The following is a 17,378-nucleotide window of genomic DNA, read 5'->3' on the forward strand; positions in this document are numbered from 1 at the left end:
TTTTACTACATCATATGTGGTGGTGATCTGGATTAAGACCCCAGAGGGGGCACATCATGCCACCCGAAGGTTTTTCTATAACTGACAAGTGGTCCAAATGTCCACCTCGTATACATGTGTAAGCAAAAGTGACACAGAACAAATATAGGGGGTTATCTTTCAGTTGAATAAATCACACACCCTCCCCTTCTTCACCATACATAATAGCATTTTTATTGGTATACTTTTTCAGATATTTTATATTAGTACTTTGCAAACTATTTGGTTACCATGGAAACAGTGACATATTGTACAGCCGTTTTACCTCAAATGTTTTTTACTTCAGCTGCACTATTCTTTTATTCTTGACACAAGACTTCGTAAATAATAGCTCTACTTTTTTAGTAGACCTTTTGAATAGTGAAAGGATTTCACCACCACTATGCATTGTATATTTTAGGTAATGGAGAAAGGAAGTATTTTACCAAAAAAGAGACACAGGACTCCACTCCACCGAAAAACTCTGGCAGTGAAAAGAAAAATTGCACGTAAGTAAGAAATAATTTGTTGTTCATTTTAATGACCTGCACCTGCCACAATCTGGTTGTTGTGCTCGGTTTTGGTGCACCTGCCACAATCTGGTTGTTGTGCTCGGTTTTGGTGCTTCTAATGCAATCTATCTGGGCTGTATTTCAGAGCATAACGCCCCAGGCAGGAAAGTGTGCGAGTTAGGACAGGTGCAACGGTGCTACAACAAACTATTATTGCTTTGTAACATGTGTAACAACCAGGATTTTGTTATGGAATATGGTTGGCAATGTCAGTAACTCATACACAATGCTGCTAAGAGCGTGGTTGCAGGACAGAAAACAGAGAGTTGTAGTAAACGGAGTACAGTCAAAGGAGGGAAAGGTTACAAGTGGAGTACCCCAGGAATCTGTACTTGGACCGGTGCTTTTTAATATCTTTATTGGTGATATTGCAAATGGAATTGAGGGTAAAATGTGCCTTTTTGCAGAAGACACAAAGGTATGCAACAGGGTAGACACACCACGAGGGGTAAAACAAATGATTGAGGATCTAGGCAGATTAGAGAAATGGTCAAGAGAATGGCAACTACAGTTTAATGCCAAAAAATGCAAAATCATGCACTTGGGTCTCAGAAATCCAAAGACTCAATATAGTATAAATGGCACTATAATGGAAACTACTGAGGAAGAGAGGGATCTAGGTGTCACTATTTCAGGGGACTTAAAAGCAGGTAGGCAATGTAACAAAGCAATGAAGAAGGCAAGTCAGATGCTTGGTTGCATAGGGAGAGGTATCAGCAGTAGAAAGAAAGAAGTAATAATGCCACTGTATAGGTCATTGGTACGACCTCACCTAGAGTATTGTGTTAAGTTCTGGAGGCTATATCTTCAGAAGGATATAAATACATTAGAGACTGTACAAAGAAGAGCAACTAAAATGGTGCATGGCCTACATCACAAAACGTACCAGGAAAGACTAAAAGATCTTAATATGTATACTTTCCTTGTCAGGGTCCATGGGTCCCACAGGGGACATCGGGGTTGTAGTCGGATCCAGGGGGTCCGAGGCACCAATCAGCGAAGCTCTTAAAGGTTTTACCCAGCATGCCCGGGCCCTCTCCCCTACAACCCCGCCTCCAGGCTACTGCCGCCAGTTTTTACCGCACCTGTAATCAGCAGGAATCACCTCTTTGAGGTGATTCCAGTAGAAGCTTTTCCATTTTCATTTTTATTTTTATTTTTAAAACAGCTGCTACGGCGGCAGAAGCCGCCTTGCGGCAGAGTCGCTCCCCGCCGTCAGTGATTGACAGCGGAGTGAGCGTCTCCTTCACTCCTCCCGGCGCCGACCTCCTCAGAACAGCTTGAGGCAGACGGCGGAGGCGACGTCAGCGCCTAGCACCGCCGGACGTCGCTCTCCTGACAGCGTGGCCGGACCAGGAGCAGGTAAGGCTTCCTAAGGAAGCACTAATCGCTGTCCTGCCGCGGCGCGCTGGGAGACGCCCGCGGTGGCTGGCGTGGGCACTCGCTTCGGCCAGGGATCCCACTAGACCACCGGGGACAGAGCAGCAGGCTGGGCCTGGGGGGGGACCCATTTTTAAGTAGCTCTTATGCTCCGGTGGGGGAAGTCCAGCAAGGGGAGGTGGCGTTTGGCCTGCAGCCCCTCCCCCAGCTTTGGCGCCAATCTCCTCGAGGTCTGCCGTCCATTAGCTGTAACTGTTTGTGCCCGCCCCCCCTCTCTTGGACCAGCGCCATTACAGCAGCACGCAGGTCTCCAGAGGTCGGGCACATCTCTCTCCCCTGTGAAACCGGCTACAGGCTAAGTAGTGCTTTTCACAGCCACCCTCATTCCCCCTTTGCTCTATAGAGTACTGTGGTTGATCTAGGGTGTGTTAGCTCATCTATATTGCCTAATATAGTGTGTATGTGACTTTGTGCTAGTACTTTCTTTTCCTCTGTCAGTTTTTTTCTCAAACTGTCCACTTTATTCTAAGTGAGGTTTTTACCTCAGAGGTCACATACTGTCAGTGGATCACTCTAGGTTCTCTTTCACTGAATTACCTACTGTGCACTGTATCCCCCCTATTGGGAGTGTGTTCACTATGTCCAAACGGGGGCGCAGCCAGACAGAATCTCCCTTGCTCTTGTCCTGCAAGAGCTGCGCTGCAGGTCTGTCTGACATGGATGTCATCCAGGATGGGCTATGTGTCAATTGCTTTACCCCTCCTGACCATCCCCAGCCCTCAGGGGCACCTCAGCCACCATGGGCAGCCTTTCAACAGCTGTTGGGCACCCTGGTGGATCGTCTCCCTAATGCTATAGCACCCCCTGTAGTACAGCCCCCCCCTCCATGGGTGGATGCTTTGTCGACCACGGTGCAGACCTTGCAGCAGACTACGGCAACTATGCAGAAGCTACTGCCTCTCGCTGCACAACCCAGTAGATCATTGATAAATCCGTTGCTACCGGTAACCAGGGATGGGTCTGATGACACAGACGATGGCGGGGATGACCCCGATAATGCAGACCCTGATAATGGGGAGGACATCATACCTGATGACGATCAGGATGACCCTATGCCTACGGACCCTTCCGCTGCTCAGGCTGAAACCCCTGACATAGCAGGCCTTATTTATGCCATCCGGGAGGTTCTTCTGTCAGATGCAGACGAACCTGAACCCACTGCTAAGACCAGGGACGTCTTCAAAAAGCAGAAGGTAGTCAAAGCCCAGTTCCCTCATTCTGATCATTTATCAGAAATCAGGAGAGATCAATGGGAGGCCTTAGGAAAGAGAGCAAACATATCTAAAAAGATGTTGGCTAGATACCCGCTACCTCCAGAGGATTGTACCCCTTGGGAAATCCCTCCCACAGTGGACGCGCACGTGTCCAGGCTGGTTAAACCATCCGTGCTCCCGGTAGCCTCAGGGTCAGCCCTGAAGGACCAGACAGACAGGCGTCTGGAAAACGCTCTCAAGGCAGCCTTTTCCTATGCAGGGGCAGTACAGAGGCCTACAATTGCAGCTACGTGGGCGGCAAAGGCCATTTCTCCTTGGTTGCAAGTGATAGAGGATGAGTTGGCCCCAGTCGCATCTGAGGATGCAAGGCTGTGTATGCAACACATCAAACATGCAGCAACATATATTATGGATGCTATGTCGGACGCCGGCACTCTAGCTGCCAGAGCCTCCGCCAGTTCAGTGCTGGCACGCCGGATTATCTGGCTTCGGTCATGGAAAGCGGACCTAGAATCCAAAAGGACTCTGGAACTCTTACCCTTTAAAGGGGAAAACCTGTTTGGGGAGGAGTTAAATAAAATTGTGGCCTCCTTGGCGTCAGCCAAGACAGCCTGCCTCCCTACGGCTCTACCTCAAAGGCCTAGAACCCAGTCCTTTCGGCCCTTTCGCCCTCAAGGCAAGGCCAGAGGCCAGTCCTATACCAGACCCTCGCCCGCTCATAAAACTGGCAAACCCAAACCCAAGCAGCCTTGGGCCGCCAGACAGGCTCCCCCCAAGACCGACAAGCCTTCAGCATGACGGGGCCAGCCTCCCACAGACGGACCCCCAAGTGGGAGGCAGACTCCTGTACTTCGCTCACCAGTGGCTGTCCACCACAAAGGATGCCTGGGTGAGGGAGGTAGTGTCGCAGGGGTACGCCATATCTTTCTCAAAGCCTCCCCCAAGAAGGTTCTTTTGCACAGGTCTCCCCAGAGACCCATGCAAGGCAGAACACCTAAGGATCATCCTACAGACCTTACTTCGGTCGCGGGTCATTGTTCCAGTGCCAGGGCACCAGAGAGGCCTCGGCTTCTACTCAACCCTGTTTCTGGTGCCAAAACCAAATGGAACATTCCGTCCCATTTTAAACCTCAAAGCTCTGAACAAGGTGGTAAAAGTCACAAAGTTCAGGATGGAGACCTTGAGGACCATTATCCTGGCCCTAGAGGAGGGGGACTTCATGGTCTCTCTAGATATCAGAGACGCATACCTCCACATCCCCATCCTACCGGCCCACCAGAAGTATTTGCGCTTCGCTATTCTGAAGAGTCACTACCAGTTTCAGGCCCTCCCATTCGGCCTTGCAACAGCGCCAAGGATCTTTACAAAAGTGATGGCTATAATGGCAGAAATCCTGCACAAGCAGGGGATCAGGGTCTTCCCCTACTTGGACGACCTGTTGATTGCAGCCAAGTCACCAGAGGTCCTGACATCCCACTTGCAGATAACAGTCTCCACATTACAGGATCACGGGTGGCTCCTCAACTGGGAGAAATCTTCCACGATCCCCTCCCAGAGAATGTTGCATCTGGGAGCTTTACTGGACACCAGAGCCCTGCGTCTGTTTCTTCCAAACGACAAGGCCAGGGACTTAATACAGAGAATCCAGATCTTTACTCAGAAACCAAGAGTCTCGGTTCACTGGGCCATGAAAATATTGGGGAGGATGGTGTCCACATTCGACATGGTCGAGTGGGCCCAGTTCCACTCCCGTCCGCTCCAGGGCCTGGTCCTGGCGAAATGGGATGGCCTACCACAACACGTCAAGTCGACGTTTCTCACTCTAACACAGGAGGTCAAAGACTCGCTCCTGTGGTGGGAACAGATGGACCACCTAAACCAGGGGAGACTATTCTGGTTCAGAGAATGGATAGTACTGACCTCAGACGCCAGCCTGCGAGGCTGGGGGGCAGTAGTAGGATCCCGGTCCTTGCAAGGCGTCTGGACCGAACCAGAATCTCGACTATCCATCAATGTCTTAGAGATTCGAGCAGCCTACAATGCCCTTCTTCAGTCTCAGGATCTGTTGCAGGGAAAACCTGTTCAGATCAGGTCAGACAACGCCACGGCGGTGGCATACATAAACCGCCAGGGAGGAACACGAAGTGTTGCCGCCCTCCGGGAGGTCTCCAGGATTCTCACCTGGGGGGAAGAACATCTCCTAGCCCTGTCGGCAGTCTTCATCCCAGGAGTCCTGAACTGGGAGGCGGACTTTCTGAGCCGACAGGATATCCACCCGGGGGAGTGGTCTCTACACCCGGAAGTGTTTGTCAGTCTGACGCAAGTCTGGGGCACCCCAGATGTAGACCTCATGGCGTCCAGACACAATTTCAAAGTCCCATGCTTCGGAGCAAGGACCAGGGATCCGCAGGCCTACTTCACGGATGCCCTGTCCGTACCGTGGAAGTTTCATCTCCCATACGCGTTCCCTCCGATAAACATGATCCCCAGGGTGATCAGAAAATTCAGGCAGGAAGGAGGAACCCTTCTTCTCATCGCACCAGACTGGCCACGCCGACACTGGTACGTAGACCTACAACAATTGTCACACCAGTCCCCCTGGCCATTGCCTCTTCGTCAAGATCTGTTGAGCCAGGGACCTTGTCTTCATCCAGACCCTCAGCGCCTGTCTTTGACGGCGTGGCTCTTGAAATTGCCTTATTAAAGGGCAAGGGTTTTTCTGACAAGGTGGCTAGGACGATGATCCAGGCTCGCAAGCCAGCATCCTCAAAGATATACTACCGGACTTGGCATTCCTATTTTTCTTGGTGCAACTCTAATAAATATGATCCCAAGATTTTCAAAACAGCCAGGATATTGGCCTTCCTTCAAAATGGATTGGACTTAGGACTAAGATTGGCTTCCCTGAAGGTCCAAATCTCAGCCCTTTCAGTATGGTTTCAGAGAAAGATTGCATTCTTACCTGACATTCGCACATTTCTACAGGGAGTAGTACACATACAGCCTCCCTTTGTCCCTCCCACGAATCCTTGGGACTTATCTTTAGTGCTTCAAGCTTTAACCAAACCACCGTTTGAACCACTATCATCAGTGGAACTTAAATGGCTGACAGTCAAAACTGTCTTCCTCCTGGCCATTGCCTCCGCACGCAGGGTGTCGGATCTTTCCGCACTTTCGTGTAAATCACCCTTCCTGGTGTTCCACAGTGACAGGGCAGTGTTACGGACAAGATCTTCCCATCTGCCCAAGGTGGTGACAAAATTCCATGTCAACCAGGAAATCGTGGTACCTGCATTCACCTCAGATGACCTTTCCTCTGATGAAAAATTGCTCGATGTGGTCAGAGCTTTGACCGTCTATGTCGACCGCACTAAATCGGTCAGGAAATCAGATTCCCTCTTTGTGTTATATGGCTTTCACAAGAAGGGCTGGCCAGCGGGTAAACAAACTATTGCCCGCTGGATCCGCATGGCTATACAACAGGCATATCTTCTGTCTAACAGGCCCATTCCGGTTGCTATCAGAGCACACTCTACTAGAGCGGTTGGGCCTTCATGGGCAGCGAGCAGGGGTGCTTCTGCCGAACAGCTGTGCAAGGCTGCAACGTGGTCATCCGTCCAGACATTCATTAAGTTCTACGCCTTTGACACGTTCGCCTCCCAGGATGCCTCCTTCGGTCGTCGGGTTCTGCTGACACCTCAGACAAATTCCCTCCCTTAATTACGGCTTGTGACATCCCCGATGTCCCCTGTGGGACCCATGGACCCTGACAAGGAAAAGGAGAGTTATGGTAGACTTACCTTTGTTAACTCCCTTTCCTTGAAGTCCATGGGAACCACAGGGCGCCCACCCTTTTAAATTTGCCACTGAGGTTCACCTTTACGTGATGTTCTGATACTGTGACCCGTTCTGACCATTCCATATTCATGCTATGTATGTATGAGTTCTGGGCATATGTGTTCTCTGTCCTCTTCTCTTCTCCGCTTCCTGCTCTCGGCTTGTTACCAAAAACTGGCGGCAGTAGCCTGGAGGCGGGGTTGTAGGGGAGAGGGCCCGGGCATGCTGGGTAAAACCTTTAAGAGCTTCGCTGATTGGTGCCTCGGACCCCCTGGATCCGACTACAACCCCGATGTCCCCTGTGGTTCCCATGGACTTCAAGGAAAGGGAGTTAACAAAGGTAAGTCTACCATAACTCTCCTTTTAGAGCAGAGAAGGGAAAGGGGGGACATGATAGAAACTTTCAAATATATCAAGGGCTTTAACAAGGTACAGGTGGGAGACATTCTTCACAGGAAGAGGAGCAACAGAACACGAGGACATGCACTGAAACTAGAGGGAGGAAGATTCAGGGGAAATGTGAGGAAGAATTACTTCACAGAAAGAGTAGTAGATAAGTGGAATAGCCTCCCAACAGAGGTGGTAGACGCAAATACAGTAGTACAATTTAAACATGCTTGGGATAAGCATATTGATATCCTTACAAAAAAATAAGGATCAAATATGGTTTGAGGTAACATGTTTAAAAAAAGGGGCAGACTAGATGGGCCAAGTGGTTCTTATCTGCCGTCAAATTCTATGTTTAATCCTCACCTCTGGTCCATGTATAGCAGCCTCTCTCCCCATACCTGCACTGTCAGGGACATGCGGTAGTTATGTTGATATGGCTGACCCTTCCGTATTCTAGCTTACAGTGGTATGGCTATATGTATGAATGTGTGTTTCTCCTTCATCCACTAGGTGTCACTGGAGTTACACTGGGGAATATAAGGCGACCACAGGGAGCATGGGCACTTTCAATATAAAAGTAGTGTGGCCAACTCCTCCCCTTCTACTTCCCCCTCCCAGGCAATCTTAGATTGTGTCCGCAAGGGAGCAGGTCACACTTGTGCACACTCCTGGGCATTTTGATATAGATAAAGCAGCAAGTCTTTTACATTGGGGACAGGCATATAGTTGCTGCTACGTGGGAAGCCTGCCAAAGGGAGCCGGGTGCTGCTGCAGTTTGCGCCCAGCTCCCTGGCTGCAGAGACAAGTCTCTGGAGATGAAACGGGCGCCGCTCACCGAGGCACGCGTCGCGATCCTCCCCTAGCCACACTGCCAACTGCAGCTCTGTGAGTATACCTTGCCTCGCTGTTAGCAGTGGAGGTCAGGGCACTTAAAAGGCGGCATAAGCAGAGCTTTTATTTAAATCTGGCACCATGGAGAAGAGAGCTGCCGGGCGTTAGTGTGCCTGTGGCGGCTTTTTTCTTTGTACTTGGCGCTGCTGGAGGCCCTGTGTTACACTTGCACATTCTCCCAAGGCTGCATGTTATAACATCCCGATTCTCCTGGTGACCATCCTGCTACAGCTCTACCCGGTTTGTGCGTTAGTGGGGCTTTAGAGCTAGGTGAAGGCAGTTGGGCATTGTTAAAAGAAGGGCTATAGCGCTCTGTGTGTGTGTGTGTGTGTGTGTGTGTATGTATGTGTATAGATAGAGATATATCATAGCACTGTTTACACCCAGTGGCAGCTTCTCTCTTTCACGGTCTCTCCCATCCAGTGTTTCTATCTGGATCTTCTTCTATGCCTACTCTCCCTTGGGTGTGTGGTAGTATGTAGACTTTGGCATATATTCAATGCCGTGGGCGAGCGGTGACTGCGAGCAGGACTTTTTGCTCGCAGTCACCGCTCACCCTGTCAGTATTCAACTGACCCCCCCTCATTCGCAAATTCCCCCTCGCTCCGTTTTTTGAGCGAGGGGGAATTTGCGAATGTGCCTCCAAAAGCTGCGAGAGCCGAGGCTAATTACAGCGAGTTTGCTGCACTAGCCGCGGCTCTCGCAGTTTAGGGGAATCCTCGCCGTTCTGTGACTGCGAGGATTCCCCCAGAACGTTGCATAGTGCGAGCGGCCGGCGCGGGGGTTAAACTGCGAGGATCACTGGTTTTCTGTGATCCTCGCAGTTTAACCCCCTCGCCGGCCGCTCGCACCGGCATTGAATACTGCACATTGTCTGTGTGCCTTTAAAATGGCAGGGGGAAGCTCCAAGAGGATTGCTTGTCAAAAGTGTAATGCAAAATTTACACCAGCCTCAGAGGGGATGTTGCTTTGTGATAAATGCTCAGTTAAACCCCCCTTCTGGGCTACACAGCTCACAGATGTCATGTTTATCTGCTGAGCTCTCTGAGTCTCAAAAAGATAGGGAGACCTCCAGAAACCAACAGAGTGATTTAGCCACTGCAGTTCAAAACCTCACTAGAGCCTTGGCTCCAGGGCAATCTGAACCTCGCCCTTCCTCTTCAAACCCCCCTTTTACAAAGGAAGAGGGCCCTTCCACAAAATGTGAAATTCCTGATTCTGATATGCCAGAATTAGAAAAGGGTGAATTTGAACCTCAGAGGAGGAGGAGGAGGAAGTGCTGGCTTTTGACACCTAGGAGCCTGCACAAACCTCTCAGGGGTCAGAGTATTAAATTGAAATGGTAAAAGTTGCTTGTAATGTGGTGGACGGAGTGGATACTCCTGCCCGAACCTCCCTATTTGGGGAAAAAGAAAAAGCAATCGTCCAACTTCGCTCCTGCGGAGGAATTGAATGACCATGTAAAGGAAGCCTGGAATCATCCAGACAAACTCTTTCAAACACCTTGCAGGTTTTTATTAAATTACCCCTTGCAACCAGAAGGCAGAAAGAGGGTATTGGTACCCCCTCGGTGGACTCGTTGGTGTCACGGCTGTCTAAAAAGACAGTCCTCCTGGGGCCACCACCCTTAAGGACATCTCTGACCGCAAGTTAGAGTTAACCCTGAAAAATATCTTCTCAGCTTCTGGAGTGAAGCGTCCGGCACAAGTCAGATTCTGGGTTAATAAGGCCATAGGTGTGTGGGCCTCAAATCTCAACTGCGCACACTCCCGCTCTAGCCCTGTCATCCATTTTTATACCCGGAGTAGAAAACTGGGAGGGCGATTTTCTCAGTCGGCAGGATGTACATCAGGGAAAATGGTGCTTACACCCTCAGATATTTCAGAGGTTGATCCATCGGTGGGGCCATCCTCAGGTGGACCTGATGGTGTCCCATCACTTTCAACTCCCCAGGTACTTCTCTCGGACGCGAGACCCACAAGCAGAAGGAATGGACGCGCTGGTCGCTCCGTGGCCTTTTCAGTTTGTGTACCTCTTTCCACCGTTCCCGTTGATATCTCGAGTTCTTCAACGCATCCGGAGAAAAAGAAATTAGCCATCCTGCCTGAAGTGCTGACATTTTGTCAGGGGGTGTTACGCCTGCAACCACCCATTCGACCTCCAACGGCTCCTTGGGACCTTGATTTGGTCCTCCAATTCTTACAATCCTCCGTGTTTGAGCCTTTGGAGGAGGTGGTCCTTTTACTGGCACTGGCCTCAGCCAGACGCGTATCTGAACTGGGGGCTCTCTTGTCGTTCCCCCTTACTTCAGTTCCATTCTGACAGAGCGGAACTCCGCACTAGTCTGTCATTTCTTCCAAAAGTAGTATCTACTTTTCATGTGAACCAACCCATTGTGGTTCCAGCATTCACAGAGGACTCGCCGGAAGCAAGATCACTGGATGTGGTCAGGGCGCTGCGCATCTATGTGTTTTGCTTGTTACCTACGACCCAATACGTCATGGGTGGCCAGCTTCAGAGCAAATTTTCAGGGTGGATTCGGCTGACCATTTGTCAGGCTTATGTCACCTCTTCAGACACCTCCTTTTTGCATAACTGCGCACTCAACCAGATCGGTGGGTCCCTCTTGGGCGGCTGCCCGAGGGGTCTCTCTCCAGCAACTCTGCAGAGCTGCTACATTGTCGTGCAGTAAAACCTTTGTTCGGTTTTACAGGTTTGATACCTTTTGCGAATTTCATTCAGCTTCAATGAATGGCCGCACAGTACTACGGGGTTTTCAGCGATTTCCTGCCCCGTTGTAAGCTCTGGGACGTCCCCAGTGTAACTCCATTGACACCTAGTGGATGGAGAGAGGAATTTTTTGTACAGGTGTCACTGGACACCAGCCTTAGCGCTGTTCTCTACTTGCCCTAGGGCAAGTTACATGTCAGGGTAGTTACTTTCGAGTTTTCCCTGTTAAGGTTTTCAACTCTTATGTTATGATGCGACATTGTCTGTTGACTCTGTATGTGTTTTTAGTTTTCAGTGTTTTTCTCACTGTTTCTTTTTTTTACTTTCTTTATTGAATGTTATGTGGTGTTTAACCTCCTCTTCGGAAGTGTGTTTTTATCTTCCTGCTCCCTTCCGAGTACAATCTTTATGACTGCCTGGGAGGGGAAGTAGACGGGGAGGAGTTGGCCACACTAATTTTGTATTGAAAGTGCCCATGTTCCCTGAGGTCACCTTCTATTCCCCGGTGTAACTCCCAATGACACCTGTGGACTTACGGCAAGTACAAAATCCCTCTTTTAAGATGGCGCATCCGTAGAATAGAGCATAGTGTTGTGTACTGCCCTCTGTCATCGATGGAAAGATATACCCCTGTAACTTTAAAATAGTAGAGCGGTTTAGATGCCCTGACATCTGCAAAACTATGGGTCTTGGGATAGTGCCCACTCTAACAGCCCAAGTTTTAGTCTCATCCATGCCTAAGCACAGATCAGAATAATACCGCTTTCACACCGCACAAATAACTGGGGCTGATCTGTGTCTCTGTGCGGTGTGAAAGGGCCATTTGAAAAAAACCCGGGTCCATCAATCCCCCCCCCCTCCCCGGGTCATGCAGCCGCACCACCCCGCCCACTTTCTGACTTGCGCAACCTGGTGTGGGTCACAAATGTCAGGTCTCTCCCGGGACGGACCCATGTCTAAATCCCAGGTGCGACTTGGCATTTGAAGTGTGACGGGGGTATAAATATAGCCCATTTTGTACCACTACATTTTTAGTGGTGCAAAAACACCCCCAAAAAATAATTAATTGAAAATTATTTTATTATGTTTAATCTAAAAATTGGTTTTATTAAAATAGTTTAAATAAATCGTAGCAAAGCCTAATATCTTTGGATTGTTAATGTTAGCGTTAAAGCATTTGTTTATCAAGGTTTCTAATACATAGCAATGTTTCACAGTATTATTTTCTTTCATTAAACCGTTAATGAAAAAAGAAATCCTGCCCCTTTTTGTGTTGCTCATACCGGATACAATGTTAAGACATACTGTATTTAACTTATAACACAGTCAGTGCTGATATATCTTGCATGTCTGGCTGTGTGTACAGGTGACCCACTGCCTGTCTGTACATCACAGCTGTGTGGGCAAATTCAAGTGCTTTTACTGTGGTTCGCTATGAATGAGCACCATTTTGGTCATAGAGGCTCACAATTTTAGCAACTTACAGAGTTTAGCTTTAATTTATTAACAGAACAGCTTTGTTTTCATGGCAATACTTTATAGACTTCTGGTGCATTTGTATTATGTATGGGTTACTTTTTTTTATTTTTTATTCTAGTATATCCTAATTGTACACTGACCCATTTTAAAGGGTCAGGACCCAGCAATTCCATCTGCCATCAAAATGTTATTGTGTGGTGAATATATAACTATTAAAATACATAAAACTTTATAATTGCTAATTTCTGCATTAACCCCTTCCCGACAATTGACGTACATTTACGTCATGGTCGGGAAGTACTTCCCGACACATGGCGTAAATGTACGTCATGGCATTTAACTGTCACCGCGTCTATAGACGCGGTGACAGTTACAACATGTCTGCTGTCCCTGACAGCAGACATGTCCGTGCATGCCCAGGGGGGGCTGCGATGCCGCCCCCCCATCGGCGATCGCTGTGATTGGCTGTTCAGTGTGAACAGCCAATTACAGCGTTTTTTGTGTCACCGGCGAATAACGTTCGCCGGTGATTGGTGCTGTAAAGTACAGCACCAATCACCGCGGGGTGTAAGGGTGACACTGGTGTCACCCCACCTCACCCCGCCCGCCCCCAAAGGCCGTGATTGGTCCGTCGGACCGACGGACCAATCACAGCCATGGAGGGGGGTTTAAACTAACGGTGACTGCACTGCAGACGCCATTCCGGTCTGGAATTGCGTGCAGTGCGGTCACCGTGCCTAGCTGCCGCGATATACTGACCAGAACCTTGCAAAATACTTACCTGATCCTTGCAAATATCTTGCCTGCTTCATCACTGCTTGTAGTGTGCTGGATGCTTCCTGGATCCTGTTACTTGTGACTTCCTGTGAACTTGTGCTGCTGCAGTGTAATAGCGTTAGTTAGATAGAGAGAGATAGAGAGAGATAGTGTCAGAGAGTGCTATATTTTGTGCTGCTGCAGTGTGATATAGTTATAGAGAGAGAGATAGAGAGAGATAGAGAGAGATAGAGAGAGATAGAGAGAGATAGAGAGAGAGAGATAGAGAGAGATAGAGAGAGATAGAGAGAGATAGAGAGAGATAGAGAGAGATAGAGAGAGATAGAGAGAGAGGCCTAGTGACAGAGTGCTATATTTTGTGCTGCTGCAGTGTGATAGTTATAGATAGAGAGAGATAGAGAGAGAGAGATAGAGATAGTGACAGATTGTGCTATATATTTTTTATATAACTGACTGCTGCCCCCCCTTTTGTGCTGATCAGTATAAATTAACTGATCAGCAACTTTTTGGGGGCGCAGGTTTTTTTTTTATATATATATATATATATATATATATATATATACCTGTCACTGCTGCTGCTGCAGTGTCATAGAGTGTTAGATAGTGAGAGATAGAGAGATAGTGACAGAGAGTGATAGAGAGTGCTAAATTTTGTGTCTGCTGCCCCCGCCTTTTGTGCTGATCACTATATCTGAGGTGATCAGCAACTTTTTGGGGGTGCAGAGGTTTTTTTTTTTATATATACCTGCCAGTTGCACTGTCAGTTGCACCAAAGGTTGTGCACCTGCTGCCCCTCACTGGTAATCAGTGTCGCATCACTGATCACCTTTTTTTTTTTTTTTGTGTGTGCGCTGTGGGGTCTTTTTTTAATTTTTTTTTTACACACACTGTGATTTTGTGGGTGTCCTGTGGCCGCTGTGCGCTGATCAGTGACGTACATCACTGATCATCTTTTTCGGCACAGGGTTGATCTATTTTTTTTTTTTTTTTTTTTTGATCAAATTCCTGTTGCCTTTGAGCGCTGTTCAGTGACGGACGTTACTGACCAACATCTGTGCTCAATTTTTGGCGCAGGACCTTTTTTTTTTTTTTTTTTTAACCCCTTCAATTTTTTTTTTAACCCCTTCAATTTTTTTTTTTGTAACCCCTTCAATTTTTTTTTTTTGTATAAAGTATTTTTTTTTTTTTCTGCACTACATACACACTACACACTACATACCCCCCGGGTTGAAATAAAGTTTGTACCCCCCCCTACACTATACACGTGTTGAAACATTTCACTACCAGTAACACAAAAATAAAAATGGCATCCCAAATGTCATCCCAAATGTCATCCCAGTCATCCAGAAGAATGTATTCAGCGGAGGAGGCATATGCCATGCTTGCTTCTGACTCTGACACAGCCAGTGATGCAAGCGGGGAATTTGAAGGATTCGCCTTAAGCGCCTCTTCCTCCTCTGGTGATGAGGGACCCCCTCAAAGACGCCCCCGTAGAGCAGCTGAGACCCCCCCCCAATAATTGATCTCGTATGGACCCCACCACCAGACAATTTTGAGCCCCAGGTTCCTGAGTTTTTGGCCATGCCAGGAATCCAATTTGATTCCACAGGTCTCAGAGAAATTGACTTTTTCAAATTATTTTTCTCTGATGATTTTATAAATTTAATGGTGGACCAAACTAATTTATATGCCCAGCAGTTTATTGCTCAAAACCCCACGTCATCATTTGCTAGGTGGACCCCTGTAGATGCAGTAGAGATGATGACGTTTTGGGGTCTGGTGTTTCATATGGGCATAGTAAAAAAGCCAGAAATTAGGCAATATTGGAGTACAGATGTTCTGTACAGCACCCCATTTTACCGTATGGCCATGCCCCGGGCTCGATTTGAGACGATCCTTAAATTTTTGCATTACAACGATAATGCACAGTGCCCACCCAGAGATGATCCCACCTTTGACCGGCTATTCAAAGTCAGGCCGGTCATTGATCATTTCAGTGCCAAATTTGAAGACATGTACATCCCAGATAAATTCATTTGCATAGACGAGTCCCTTATACATTTTAAAGGAAGGGTTAAATTCCGCCAGTACCTTCCCAGTAAGAGGGCAAGGTATGGCATAAAAATGTATAAGCTGTGTGAAAGCACCTCAGGGTACACTCACAGGTTTAGGGTATATGAAGGGAAGGATTCAAGAATTGAACCGCCAGAATGCCCCCCCTCCCTCGTAGGTGTTAGTGGAAAAATTGTCTGGGATTTAGTGCACCCCTTCCTGGATAAAGGTTATCACCTCTATGTGGATAACTTTTACACCAGCATCCCCCTGTTTAAGGCCCTTGGTTCAAGAGGTACAGCAGCTTGCGGTACTGTGCGCAAGAACCAAAGAGGCCTCCCAAAAACGCACATTGCCCAAGTAATGAGAAGGGGTGAAAGCAGGGGAATATGCACCGAAAATATGTTGTTGGTCAAATATAAGGACAAGAGGGATGTCCTTATACTGACAACAATTCACGGAGACAGTACCACCTCCGTCCCTGTACGAGGTACCAGTACCCACACCTCAAAACCTAATTGTATCCTGGATTACAATAGGTACATGGGCGGAGTGGATCTTTCAGATCAGGTACTGAAGCCGTACAGTGCCCTGCGGAAAACAAAAATCTGGTACAAGAAGCTGGCCGTGTATATCATCCAGATGGCACTGTATAACGCTTACGTGCTATTCCGTTCTACCGGCCAGAGGGGGACATTTATGCACTTTCAAGAGGAAGTCATAAAGGGCCTAATATTTGGGAACCAGCAGGCAGAGGGCCCCAGTACTTCTAGTACTGGCCCCCGTATTGTACCAGGGCAGCATTTTCCTGATGAAATCCCCTCCACTGGAAAAAAGGGCAGGACACAAAAAAGGTGCAAAGTTTGCTATAAAAAGGGAATAAGAAAGCAAACTATTTTCCAGTGTGACACTTGCCCCGACAAACCCGGCCTATGTATAAAGGAGTGTTTTAAAATATACCACACATCTATGGATTATTAGGTTCATAATTTCACCGTGCTTCGGGGGTCTTGCTAATGCCACATAGCACCCACCATTCATTCCACCAGAATCTGAGCCGCAAAATCCAAAAATCACTCCTTCCCTTCTGAGTCCTGCCATGCACCCAACTGGTATTTTTTGGTCACATGTGAGGCATTGCCGTACTCGGGAGAAATTGGGGCACAGATTTTGGGGTGCTTTTTCTCCTTCATACCTTCTGAAAATGAAAAATTTTGAGCCAGAACTGCATTTTTGTGTAAAAAAAATGTAATTTTTCATTTTCACTGCCCACTTGTATCAAAATTGGTGAAACCCCTGGGGGTTTGAAATGTACACTATACCCCTAGATGAATTCCCTGAGGGGTGTACTTTGCAAAATGGGGTGACTTGTGGGGGGGTTCCACTGTATTGGTGCAACATAGCACCCACCATTCATTCCACCAAAATCTGTGCTGCAAAATCCAAAAATCACTCCTTCCCTTCTGAGTCCTGCCATGCACCCAACTGGTATTTTTTGGTCACATGTGAGGCATTGCCGTACTCGGGAGAAATTGGGGCACAGATTTTGGGGTGCTTTTTCTCCTTCATACCTTCTGAAAATGAAAAATTTTGAGCCAGAACTGCATTTTTGTGTAAAAAAATGTAATTTTTCATTTTCACTGCCCACTTGTATCAAAATTGGTGAAACCCCTGGGGGTTTGAAATGTACACTATACCCCTAGATGAATTCCCTGAGGGGTGTAGTTTGCAAAATGGGGTCACTTGTGGGGGGGGTTCCACTGTATTGGTGCTTGGGGGGTCTTGCTAATGCGACATAGCACCCACCAAAATTCCACCAGATTCTGAGCTGCAAAATCCAAAAATCACTCCTTCCCTTCTGAGTCCTGCCATGCACCCAACTGGTATTTTTTGGTCACATGTGAGGCATTGCCGTACTCGGGAGAAATTGGGGCACATATTTTGGGGTGCTTTTTCTCCTTCATACCTTCTGAAAATG

At 47.9% G+C, this 17,378-nt stretch overlaps 1 protein-coding gene across 1 annotated transcript in view; it reads left to right on the forward strand.

Annotated features, from left to right (window-relative positions):
* Positions 1-443: 443 nt before the first annotated feature.
* Positions 444-17,378, forward strand: part of UIMC1 (ubiquitin interaction motif containing 1) — a 108,948-nt gene continuing 92,013 nt past the window's right edge. The window contains exon 1 of the mRNA XM_083182129.1: positions 444-527. The gene's annotated coding sequence lies outside the window, so the exon portion shown is untranslated. The remainder of the gene's footprint in view (positions 528-17,378) is intronic.

Source organism: Crinia signifera, chromosome 4, assembly GCF_055691185.1.
Source record: "Crinia signifera chromosome 4, ASM5569118v1, whole genome shotgun sequence".
Classification (NCBI taxonomy): domain Eukaryota; kingdom Metazoa; phylum Chordata; class Amphibia; order Anura; family Myobatrachidae; genus Crinia; species Crinia signifera.